Raw genomic sequence first — 11353 nt, 5'->3', positions numbered from 1 at the left:
AGTTGAACCAGGTTGACTGGAGAGTGAGTTTACAGTAACAAGTCTGTCGAGTCATTCTATACATTGCACAAAACACAGGACAAATGATTGAAGTATGGAGTGTCCCTAAGTTAGCATTTGTTTGATTGTGCAAAAGAAGGTGAGGGGTTAATTCATGATGCTTTCCCGTGAAAGCAAGACAAAAGGTTCAGAAAAAAAGCATACGGTGACTGTCAGGTGAGCGCTGCTTGCGATACCTGGTGGGAATGGGCGGGGATTTTAAAGCCCCTTGTATTGCAGAACCTTCATATAGACGAACATCTCCAGCTCATTTTGTAGGCCTCGTGGCGCAACGGTAGTGTGTCTGACTCCAGATCAGAAGGTTGCGTGTTCAAATCACGTCGTGGTCACTGTTCTTTTGGATATTGTTCTTCCAGAATTAATATTTCATTTGCTGTTTGACAATAACCAGACCCTTGCTCCAAGGTCTGTCTCTCTGTTTCCCCGGTGTCAGGCAGAGATACGCCTGCTGCCCTCAATTATTTCATGTGACAGGACACAAAATTTAAAAATCAACCTGCAGGTGGCCACACACAGCAGTGAGTAGTCAGGATGGCCGAGCGGTCGAAGGTGCTGTGTTCAGTTCAAAATCTATCTTGAAGACAAGGGTCCAAATCCCACTTCTGGTGTTTATTATTTTTAATCATTAAGCAGAAACAAACACCAACTTTGTTAATATTGAACCATTAATGTTAATTATTTAATTTTCTCTAATCTTTTATTGATCAATGTTCAAAATATTTACGCGGGGTTGTGATGCGGGAACTTTTCACATGTTAAACGAATGTGACAACCACTACACTACTGAAACACTGCAATTGACACAATGCGAGGAACATAACCAGAGCTTTAACCTACACAGCTGGCCGATACTTCAGGAGCTGGTTTTACGAGAATAGAATGACGGTGCTATATTTAGGAAGGCTGTGAGTGTGGTAGGAATTGATCTCGTGTTTCCCAGACTTTGCACATCGGAACAGGAGCTGGCCATTTAGCAGCGAGTGGTTAGGATCAGGAATGCACGGCTTGAGACATTCTGGCCTCAGGCAAGAAGGTGGTGCTCAGAAATAAGTTGAAAGGTTGAATCTTCTGCACTGACTCTCTTTAACAAACTCCAGCACCAGGTCAGACGGAAATGTGAAACGAGCAGCTGAACTGCTGAATCCCACTTTGAAGGAGTTGGCCGTGGTGTCAAACAAATGTGTTCCGTTTAATGATAATAATTGTTAGATTTGGAATTCAAGCTGAACACACGTGTAGAGTAGACAGTGACCTGAACACAGCACCTTCGACCGCCCGGCCATCCTGACTAGTCAGCGCTGTGTGTGGCCACCTGCAGGTTGATTTTGAACTTTTGTGTCCTGTCACATGAAATAAATGAAGGCAGCAGGCGTATCTCTGCCTGACACCGGGGAAACAGTGAGACAGACCTTGGAGCAAGCGTCTGGTTATTGCCAAACAGCAAAGGAAATATTAATTCTGGAAGAACAATATCCAAACGAGCAATACCCCAACATGTTTTGAACACACAACCTTTTGATCTGGAGTCAGACACACTACCGTTGCACCACAAGGACTACACAGTGAGTTGGAGATGTTCGTCTATATGAAGGTTCTGCAATACAAGGGGCTTTAAAATCCCCGCCCATTCCCAACACACAAAAGCAGCGCTCAGCTGACAGTCACCGGATGGTTTGTTCGAAAACGTTTCTCTTGCTTTCACGGGAAACCTTCATTAATTAACGCCTCACCTTCTTTACACAATCAAACAAATGCTAACTCAGGGACACTCCATACTTCAATCATTTGACCTGTGCTTTGGGGACCGGGCAGGGAAGTGGACCTGAGTCCATTGTCAGATCAGCCATGATTGTATTAAATGGTGGAGCAGACTCGAGGGGCCGTATGGCCCACTCCTGCTCCTATTTCTCATGATCTTATGTTCTTATGCATGTTAACCCATTTTACGCACTGTATTTTAGCTTTCTGGTTGAAAATGTTCATTGCCGATGACACCACGAATCTGGGGCAACTTTTATCAAATTTATCAGCACCGATTATTCCTACCGTGCACACAAAATACAATCAGTAGTGAAGATAAAATCCCACCGTGTGTATTTTCAGATTCAACGCAGTAGCATTTCAAATAAAGAGAAATAATGTTACACTGAAAAGATTTGCAAGTGTTACTTTTATTTGTGTCTTTAATTAAATTTTGTGGCGTCTGACTCCCGTTCATGCCACTGCTGAATAAGAAAGGAGGATTTGACATTGACCAGACTGCAATGCCCCTGATATTTGTCAGCTCATCCTTTATATTCAGTTGTTTCTCGCCCTTTGATGGGCTGCAGTGTAGCGGATATCACGTTGGCCTCACACGCAAAAGGACCCCGATGGGTCCGTTTTCTCTCACTCAAAGTTATCTATTTATTGGTGAAATAAAGAGCAATTAATGAATAAGGGAGCCCTTTTGCCAGGAGAATAAATAGCAAATAAAAACAGCAAATGCTGGAAATCTCAGCAGGTCAGGCAGCATTTGCAGGGAGACGAAACTCGCCTCTGATTTTTCATCCACAGCAAGTTTAAACATACTGTTTCTGCCTGGGATTGAACCAGGGACTTTACGCGTGTAAAGCAAACGTGATAACCACTACACTACAGAAACCTCTTGTACAACAGTCCCCACAGCGAGGAGCTGACCAGTGAGCTCCCTCTGTGCTGATCGGGAATGTGTTGGCTCACCTGAAACAACTTCTGTCCCACACTGAAAGATGTCAAACTTTCTCCTCCGCTGCCCTTTACAGAAATGTCACGGATCACCCAGCCACCGTGTTCATTTCCACATCCTCACAGTGGGGCCTCACAGGCTCCTACCGTCTCCCCGCGATCAGCGAACTCACCCAGTTTACAAAATTAAACCCCAAACACGTGCCCGGCAAAGTGCAGGAGAAGCCAGATAGTCTGTAATCTCGGTCTATCACAGAGAGTATTGATATTCATGGTGATTACAGCAATTAGTAATCGTCTCACAGATCTCAATTATTTTTCTGCGATGAATTGATCGAGGATTGAAACCAGGTTAGTGCGCCGGGTCTTAACCCCTCGACCACCAGGGAACAGTTACGATACATGTCGAACCAGGTTAGTGCACCGGATCTTAACCCATCGACCACGAGGGAACAGTTACGATGCATGTCGATATATTTATATATATTTATATATGAACCTGAATGTCAATGGCTACCAACCTAGACCTCGTGGCGCCCACGGTAGTGCGTCTAACTTTGAGTGAGAGAAACGGTTCCACAGTGACAACTGTCATGTGTTCGACATGGTTACTGCTTGTACTATTACAAGGTGTGCCACCAGTGGGCACTGCAGTGGGAGAATTGTAGCTTACCTGCACAGGTGTGCCTGGCCTAGTATAAAAGGCAGGCCACCAGGTGTGATCCTCACTCTGTGGTTATCAATAAAGGACTCAGGTCACTCCAGTTAAAGAACGACACATTGTCTTGTGGAGTCATTATCAGAGCATTTGAAGGTATTACAAGGGAGCCAAAAGCCTCAGAAACTGGAAATTCTACCAAAGCGTCGAAGTCATGCTGTAGGTGCCTGGGACAACACATTGCTCAAAGTTCTCCACACGTGAAGGCAGAGTGTTTCTTCGACAGAAAGACTGGGCATCTTGCGAAGGCATGCCGACTGAAGGGTAAACCTATTTTTAAAGCTATGAGTCCAGCGTTCAAAGCTATAAGTAGAAATCCCAAGAGACGACAGAGTATGGAAGACCAACAACAGGACGATGAGATGTTAGAGTTACACATCATCAGGAGCACTAGTTTAAAGGACAGTGATTCGGAAAGCATCAAAATCCACATAGATATTGCTGGATTCAAGATACCAATGGAAATTGACACGGGTGCATCCGTGAGTGTAATACCGGAGTCACTGTACCGCGACAAATTGCGTGATTTCCAACTGGAGAAACCCAAGATAGAGCTGCGAGGCAACTCGGGAGAGTAAATTCCTGTGGTTGGTCATATCGCTGTACCGATCGGTGAAATATAAAGATTAATTTCAGAACTTGCCTCGAATAGTAGTGAAAAGAGACAAGTCTGCCTTACAACGAAGAAATTGATTAAGCTCACTGAAGTTGGATTGTAGTCAGATTATCTGTGTGGAAGCGAGATTTTCATCAACGGATGAGGTTACAAGAAGTATCCAAAGGTTTTCTGCGAAACGGATAGTCCGATCCAAGGCTTCAAGGCGAGTGTCAGGGTACAGAAGGACGCTGGATTTGTTTACTACAAGCCCCGTTCCGTACCATATGCACTCAAGGAGAGAGTTGAGCATGAACTCAAAAATCTAGAAGGTGTTAACCGTTACACTGCGGAAACATCTCCACTTTCAGCACAAGATTATCAAAATTAAACCCAATGAGATCGGGAGAAAAGTTCCTCACATGCTCAGGGCAAAATAAATAATTGTCGTTCTACAAAAGAATGAACAAATTTCAGCACCAGATCAGACGGAAATGAGAAGCGAGCAGGTGGACTGCTGAATCGCACTTTTAAGGAGTTGGTGGTGACAAATCAAATGAGTGCTGCCGAATGATTCAATATAAGAAATGACTGCAATACGATTCGAACACGATCTATAGTGACCGGAGCACATCACCTTAGACCACTCGCCCATCATTACTATTCAGTGCTGTGTGTGGCCACCTGCAGGTTGATTTTGAACTTTTGTGTCCTGTCACATGAAATAAATCAGGGCAGCAGGCAGATCTCTGCCTGTCACCGGGGAAAGAGTGAGACAGACCTTGCAGCAAGGTTCTTTTTATTGTCAAACAGCAAATGAAATATTAATTCTGGAAGAATAACATTGAAACGAAATGTGATCCTGACACCCAGAAACAAGTGCTAAGGCAAAAGGTTAAATGCTGCATCCCTACCTGCAAAACATTCCTTTCACAAACAATTCTCTGAACAAAACGTCACAAAACAAAAATGTTCCTTTCAAAGTCATTAAACTCCCGAATTTCCACGCCCCGCGACTCTCCTGAATCAGATGCCTCAAGTTTTGCCGACTTCATCCATATCCCTTTGCTCCAAGGTCTGTCTCCCTGTTTCCCCGTTGTCAGGCAGAGATCCGCCTGCTGCCCTCATTTATTTCACTCTCTATGAATCTCTCTCATATTCCAACAGCAGCCATGGTTGTGTGAAGGTTTGTATTCTGTTAATCGTCGCCAATTGTTGTGAAAAGTAGAACACCAGGAGGCTGAGTACTGTGAGCTAAACTTAGTGTGATCTTAGTCTTCTTTATTACAACTCCAGAGTGCCTGAACAACATGGCAGCCAACCTTTTATACTGGCCCTGCAGGTGTGGGCAGGTGACCATTAGGACTCCAACAGTCACGCCCTCTGGTGGCAAGTATGACATAGTTACATACTTCACATAATTGTTATCGTTAAGAAGTTATAATTCCAATGAATGTCTGCATCATCAGAAAGGAGCCTGGTTTGTAAGACAAGGCTACATATCAGGAAGGAGCGTAGTTAGATGACAAGGGAAGTGATACTCTGATGATAAGTTTGGAGAATAAAAAGAGTAAATACTGAGCAGGCCAGGCAGCATCTGTGGAGAGAAAAACAGAGTTAACGTTTCAGGTTAATGACCTTCCATCAGAAGTTGGGCAGTTGTGTTACGTAATTCTATTAAAAGTTTCAATTGCCACGAAGCAGGGGTAAGGAATAGATATAAAATGTGGCATTTGGAACAGATAGTTTAGAATCCGATTAATGTTTGATCAATTTGTACACCGAGCTGAAAACTGAAACGTGTTTGAGTTCTTCGGCTAACATTCGCAAGGTTTGGGTGTAAGTACTATTAAGTATATGTTTCATTATTGTCTGCTTAATAACTCTGACGTTTATTGTTGCGGACCCTATTCCTGCACTGCGTGTGTTCCAGCTCTGTTTGGAGCACCGATCCCTTCAATCCGTCGCTTACAGGGACAGTTGGATTCACCGTTTCTTTGTTTGGTGAAATTTAAAAGATTGAAAGTGGCGCACATCAACCAGGTCACCTACTCACTAACCGCTACACGCTGCTCCCGTGAGATGGATGCACAGTTAATGTTACAAGCTTGAACGCAGGTACAAGCAGAACTCATTCATAGAAAGTCCAAGTCCCTGAGGCAGCTGAGTTTTTCCACCAAACCCCTTCGCAACGAGTTGCGGTTCGTGTGGGGTGATTTGGGCACATAATTCCCCACACGAGAACACTTCAAACAGAACTCAACGGATGCAAAGCGCTTTGGGGCGTCATGAGTTCCTGAAGGGTGTTGCAGAAATGCAAGTCCTTCTTTGCAAAATTATGATGCAATTTCAAAATTCTTGGATAAACTGGGGGCTCGTCTGGGAATTGAACGCGGGACCTCTCGCAAATTTCAAGCAATAACCCCGAAGCGAGAATCATACACCTAGACCAACGAGCCAACTGTTTGATAAACGTGGAGATAAGGTGTAACCATTATTGAAACATTTTTAGTGTGTTGCTATTCTTGATCGGAGGAGCACATGAGATGGAATCAGTGACTTTGCTTTTTCGACCTGTCTTCTGAAGCACCGCACGGTCCAACTCCGACAGTCAATGAGCTGTTGGGACGTTAGTGTATTCAGGCTGTTTGTGGTCACCGCGAGCACAGCAGAGGGGTTTCTGCATCAGTTCTGGGTGGGGACAGTATCTTTCCCCTTCTCTCTTCCTCTTGTCTATAACCCTGTGCTTTGGTTTCTCTATTTATTCCCCTGTCTCAGTTTCTAGTGTTTAAAAGGGAACAAAAGATGAAATGGGTCTCACTGTGGAACAATTTCTCTCACTCAAAGTTAGACACACTACGGTGGGCAGCACGAGGTCCAGGTAGGTAGCTGTTGATATTCAGGGTCATATATAAATATATATAAATATATCGACATATATCGTAACAGTTCCCTGGTGGTCGAGCGGTTAAGACCTGGCGGACTAACCTGGTTTCAATCCTCGATCAATTCTTTGCATAAAAATAATTGAGGTCTGTGAGACGATTAATAATTGCTGTAACCACCATGAATAGCAATACTTTCTGTGATAGTCCGAGCTTACAGACTATCTCACATTTTCGGGGATGTATTCCGGGTTTAATTTTTGAAACTGGGTGAGTTCGCTGATCGCGGATAGAAGGTGAGGAGCCTCTGTGGCCCCACTGTGAGTATGTGGAAGTGAACACGGTGGCTGGGTGATCCCTGACATTTCTGAAAAGGGCAGCGGAGGAGAAGGATTGAGAACATTCAGTGCAGGATAGAAGTTGTTTTTGGTGAGCCAACACTCAATGCCGATCAGCACAGATGGAGCTCACTGGTCACCACCCCTCTGTTGGGGTTGTTATACCAGAGGTTTCTGTAGTGTAGTGGTTATCACGTTTGCTTTACACGGGGAAGGTCCTTGGTTCAATCCCGAGTTTAGTCTCCTGGCAAATGCTGCCTGACCTGCTGAGATTTCCAGCATTTGCTATTTTTTCTCCTGGTAAAAGGGCTCCCTTATTCCTAAATTGCTCTTTATTTCACTTCAATAAATAGATAACTTTGACGGAGAGAAAACGGATCCACCGGGGAACTTTTGCTTGTGAGGCCAACGTGATATCCGCTGCACTGCAGCCCATCAAAGGGTGAGAAACAACTGAATATAAAGGATGAGATGGGCAACGTCAAACCCTCCTTTCTTATTCAGCAGTGGCATGAACGGGAGTCAGACGCCACAAAGTTTAATTAAAGACACAAATACAAGTTACACTTGCAAAACTTTTCACTGTAAAATTCTTTCACTTTATTTGAAATCCGACAGCTTTGAATCTGAAAATACGCACGGTGGGATTTTATCTTCACTACTGATTTTTATTTTGTGTGCATGATAGGAAAAACCGGTGCTGCTAAATTTGATAAAAGTTGCCCCAGATCCCTGAATACTTTGAAGCAGAAAGTTAAATACAGTGAGTAAAATGGGATATGGTTTTCGAGTTGAGATGCAAAGCACATGCCAAATGATTGAAGTATGGAATGTCCCTGAGTTAGCATTTGTTTGATTGTGCAAAAGAAGGTGAGGGGTTAATTAATGATGGTTTCCAGTGAAAGCAAGAGAAAATTTTCGAACAAACCATTCGGTGACTGTCCGGTGAGCGCTGTTTGTGATACCTGGTGGGAATGGACGGGGATTTTAAAGCCCCTTGTATTGCAGAACCTTCATATAGACAAAAATCTCCAGTTCACTGTGTAGGTCTCATGGTGCAACAGTAGTGTGTCTGACTCCTGATTAAAAGGTTGCGTATTCAAATCACGTTAGGGTCAGTGTTTTTTTGGATATTTTTCTTCCAGAATTAATATTTCATTTGCTGTTTGACAATAACCAGACCCTTGCTCCAAGGTCTGTCTCACTGTTTCCCCGGTGTCAGGCAGAGATACACCTGCTGCCCTCAATTATTTCATGTCACAGATCACAAAATTTCAAATCAATCTGCAGGTGGCCACACACAGCAGTGAGTAGTCAGGATGGCCGAGCGGTCGAAGGTGCTATGTTCAGTTCAAAATCTATCTTGAAGACAAGGGTCCAAATGCCACTTCTGGTGTTTATTATTTTTAATCATTAAGCAGAAACAAAAGCCAACTTTGTTAATATTAAACCATTAATGTCAATTATTCTAATCTTTAATTGATCAATGATCACGGCCAGTTGCGATGCGAGGACTTTTTACGTGTGAAGCGAATGTGATAACCACTACACTACGGAAACACTGCAATTGACGCAATGCGAGGAACATAACCAGAGCTTTAACCATCACAGCTGGCCGATACTTCAGGAGCTGGTTTTACGAGAATAGAATGACGGTGCTATATTTAGGAAGGCTGTGAGTGTGGTAGGAATTGATCTCGTGTTTCCCAGACATACACATCGGAACAGGATCTGGCCATTTTGCAGCGAGTGGTGAGGATCAGGAATGTACGGCTTGAGACTTTCTGGCCTGAGGTCAGAAGGTGGTGCTCAGGAATAAGGTGAAAGGTTGAATCTTCTGCACTGACTCTCTTCAACAAACTCCAGCACCAGGTCAGACGGAAATGTTCAGCGAGCAGCTGAACTGCTGAATCCCACTTTGAAGGAGTTAGCCGTGGTGTCAAACAAATGTGTTCCGTTTAATGATAAATATTGTTAGAATTGGAATTCAAGCTGAACACACGTGTAGAGGAGACAGTGACCTGAACACAGCACCTTCGACCGCCCGGCCATCCTGACTATTCAGCGCTGTGTGTGGCCACCTGCAGGTAGATTTTGAACTTTTGTGTCCTGTCACATGAAATAAATGAGGGCTGCAGGCGTATCTCTGCCTGACACCGGGGAAACAGTGAGACAGACCTTGGAGCAAGGGTCTGGTTATTGCCGAACAGCAAAGGAAATATTAATTCTGGAAGAACAATATCCAAAAGAGCAACACCCCAACATGATTTCAACCCACAACCTGTTGAGCTGGAGTCAGACACACTACCGTTGCACCACGAGAGCTACACAGTGAGTTGGAGATGTTCACCTATATGAAGGTTCTGCAATACAAGGGGCTTTAAAATCCCTGCCCATTCCCACCAGGTATCAGAAGCAGCGCTCAGCTGACAGTCACCGGATGGTTTGTTCGAAAACTTTTCTCTTGTTTTTACGGGAAACCATCATTAATTAACCCCTCACCTTCTTTACACAATCAAACAAATGCTAACTCAGGGGCACTCCATACTTCAATCATTTGGCTTGTGCTTTGGGGAGCGGGCAGGGAAATGGACCTGAGTCCATTATCAGATCAGCCATGATTGTATCAAATGGTGGAGCAGGCTCGAGGGGCCGTATGGCTCACTCCTGCTCCTATTTCTCATGATCTTATATTCTTATGCATGTTAACCCATTTTACGCAATGTATTTTAGCTTTCTGGTTGAAAGTGTTCATTGCCGATGACACCACGAATCTGGGGCAACTTTTATCAAATTTATCAGCACCGATTATTTCTACCGTGCACACAAAATACAATCAGTAGTGAAGATAAAATCCCACCGTGTGTATTTTCAGATTCAACGCAGCAGCATTTCAAATAAAGTGAAAGAATTTTACACTGAAAAGATTTGCAAGTGTTACTTGTATTTGTGTCTTTAATTAAACTTTGTGGCGTCTGACTCCCATTCATGCCACTGCTGAATAAGAAAGGAGGGTTTGACATTGAGCAGACTGCACCGCCCCTGATATTTGTGAGCTCATCCTTTATATTCAGTGGTTTCTCGCCCTTTGATGGGCTGCAGTGTAGCGGATATCACGTTGGCCTCACACGCAAAAGGTCCACGGTGGATCCGTTTTCTCTCACTCAAAGTTATCTATTTATTGGTGAAATAAAGAGCAATTAATGAATAAGGGAGCCCTTTTGCCAGGAGGATAAATTGCAAATAAAAACAGCAAATGCTGGAAATCTCAGCAGGCCAGGCAGCATTTGCAGGGATACGAAACTCGCCTCCGATTGTTCATCCACAGCAAGTTTAAACATACTGTTTCTGCCTGGGATTGAACCAGGGACTTTTCGCGTGTAAAGCAAACGTGATAACCACTACACTACAGAAACCTCTGGTACAACAACCCCCACAGCGAGGAGCTGACCAGTGAGCTCCCTCTGTGCTGATCGAGAATGTGTTGGCTCACCTGAAACAACTTCTGTCCCACACTGAAAGTTCTCAATCCTTCTCCTCCGCTGCCCTTTACAGAAATGTCAGGGATCACCCAGCCACCGTGTTCACTTCCACATCCTCACAGTGGGGCCACAGAGGCTCCTTCCGTCTCCCCGCGATCAGCGAACTCACCCAGTTTACAAAATTAAACCCCAAACACGTGCCGAGAAAAGTGCAGAAGAAGCCAGATAGTCTGCAAGCTCGGTCTGTCACAGAAATTATTGGTATTCATGGTGATTACAGCAATTATTAATCGTCACACAGACCTCAATTATTTTTATGCGATGAATTGATCGAGGATTGAAACCAGGTTAGTGCGCCGGGTCTTAACCCTCGACCACCAGGGAACAGCTAAGATACATGTCAAACGAGGTTAGTGCACTGGTTCTTAACCCATCGACCACCAGGAAAGCGTTACGATGCATGTCGATATATTTATATATATTTTTATATGAACCTGAAGGTCAATGGCTACCTACCTCGACATCGTGGCGCCCACGGCAGTGCGTCTAACTTTGAGTGAGAGAAACGG

The 11353-nt window shown here is 44.1% G+C and overlaps 3 non-coding genes across 3 annotated transcripts; 1 reads left to right on the top strand and 2 right to left on the bottom strand.

Annotated features, from left to right (window-relative positions):
• The first annotated feature begins 317 nt into the window (after positions 1-317).
• trnaw-cca (transfer RNA tryptophan (anticodon CCA)) lies at positions 318-389 on the top strand. The gene has a single exon. It is a non-coding gene; the product is annotated as a tRNA-Trp (tRNA).
• A 2242-nt stretch (positions 390-2631) lies between these two features.
• trnav-uac (transfer RNA valine (anticodon UAC)) lies at positions 2632-2704 on the bottom strand. Its single transcript has one exon. It is a non-coding gene; the product is annotated as a tRNA-Val (tRNA).
• Positions 2705-10645: 7941 nt separating this feature from the next.
• On the bottom strand, positions 10646-10718 carry trnav-uac (transfer RNA valine (anticodon UAC)). Its single transcript has one exon. It is a non-coding gene; the product is annotated as a tRNA-Val (tRNA).
• Positions 10719-11353: the final 635 nt, after the last annotated feature.

Source organism: Pristiophorus japonicus, unplaced genomic scaffold, assembly GCF_044704955.1.
Source record: "Pristiophorus japonicus isolate sPriJap1 unplaced genomic scaffold, sPriJap1.hap1 HAP1_SCAFFOLD_315, whole genome shotgun sequence".
NCBI lineage: Eukaryota > Metazoa > Chordata > Chondrichthyes > Pristiophoridae > Pristiophorus > Pristiophorus japonicus.
This window is presented reverse-complemented; position numbering and strand designations above follow the sequence as displayed.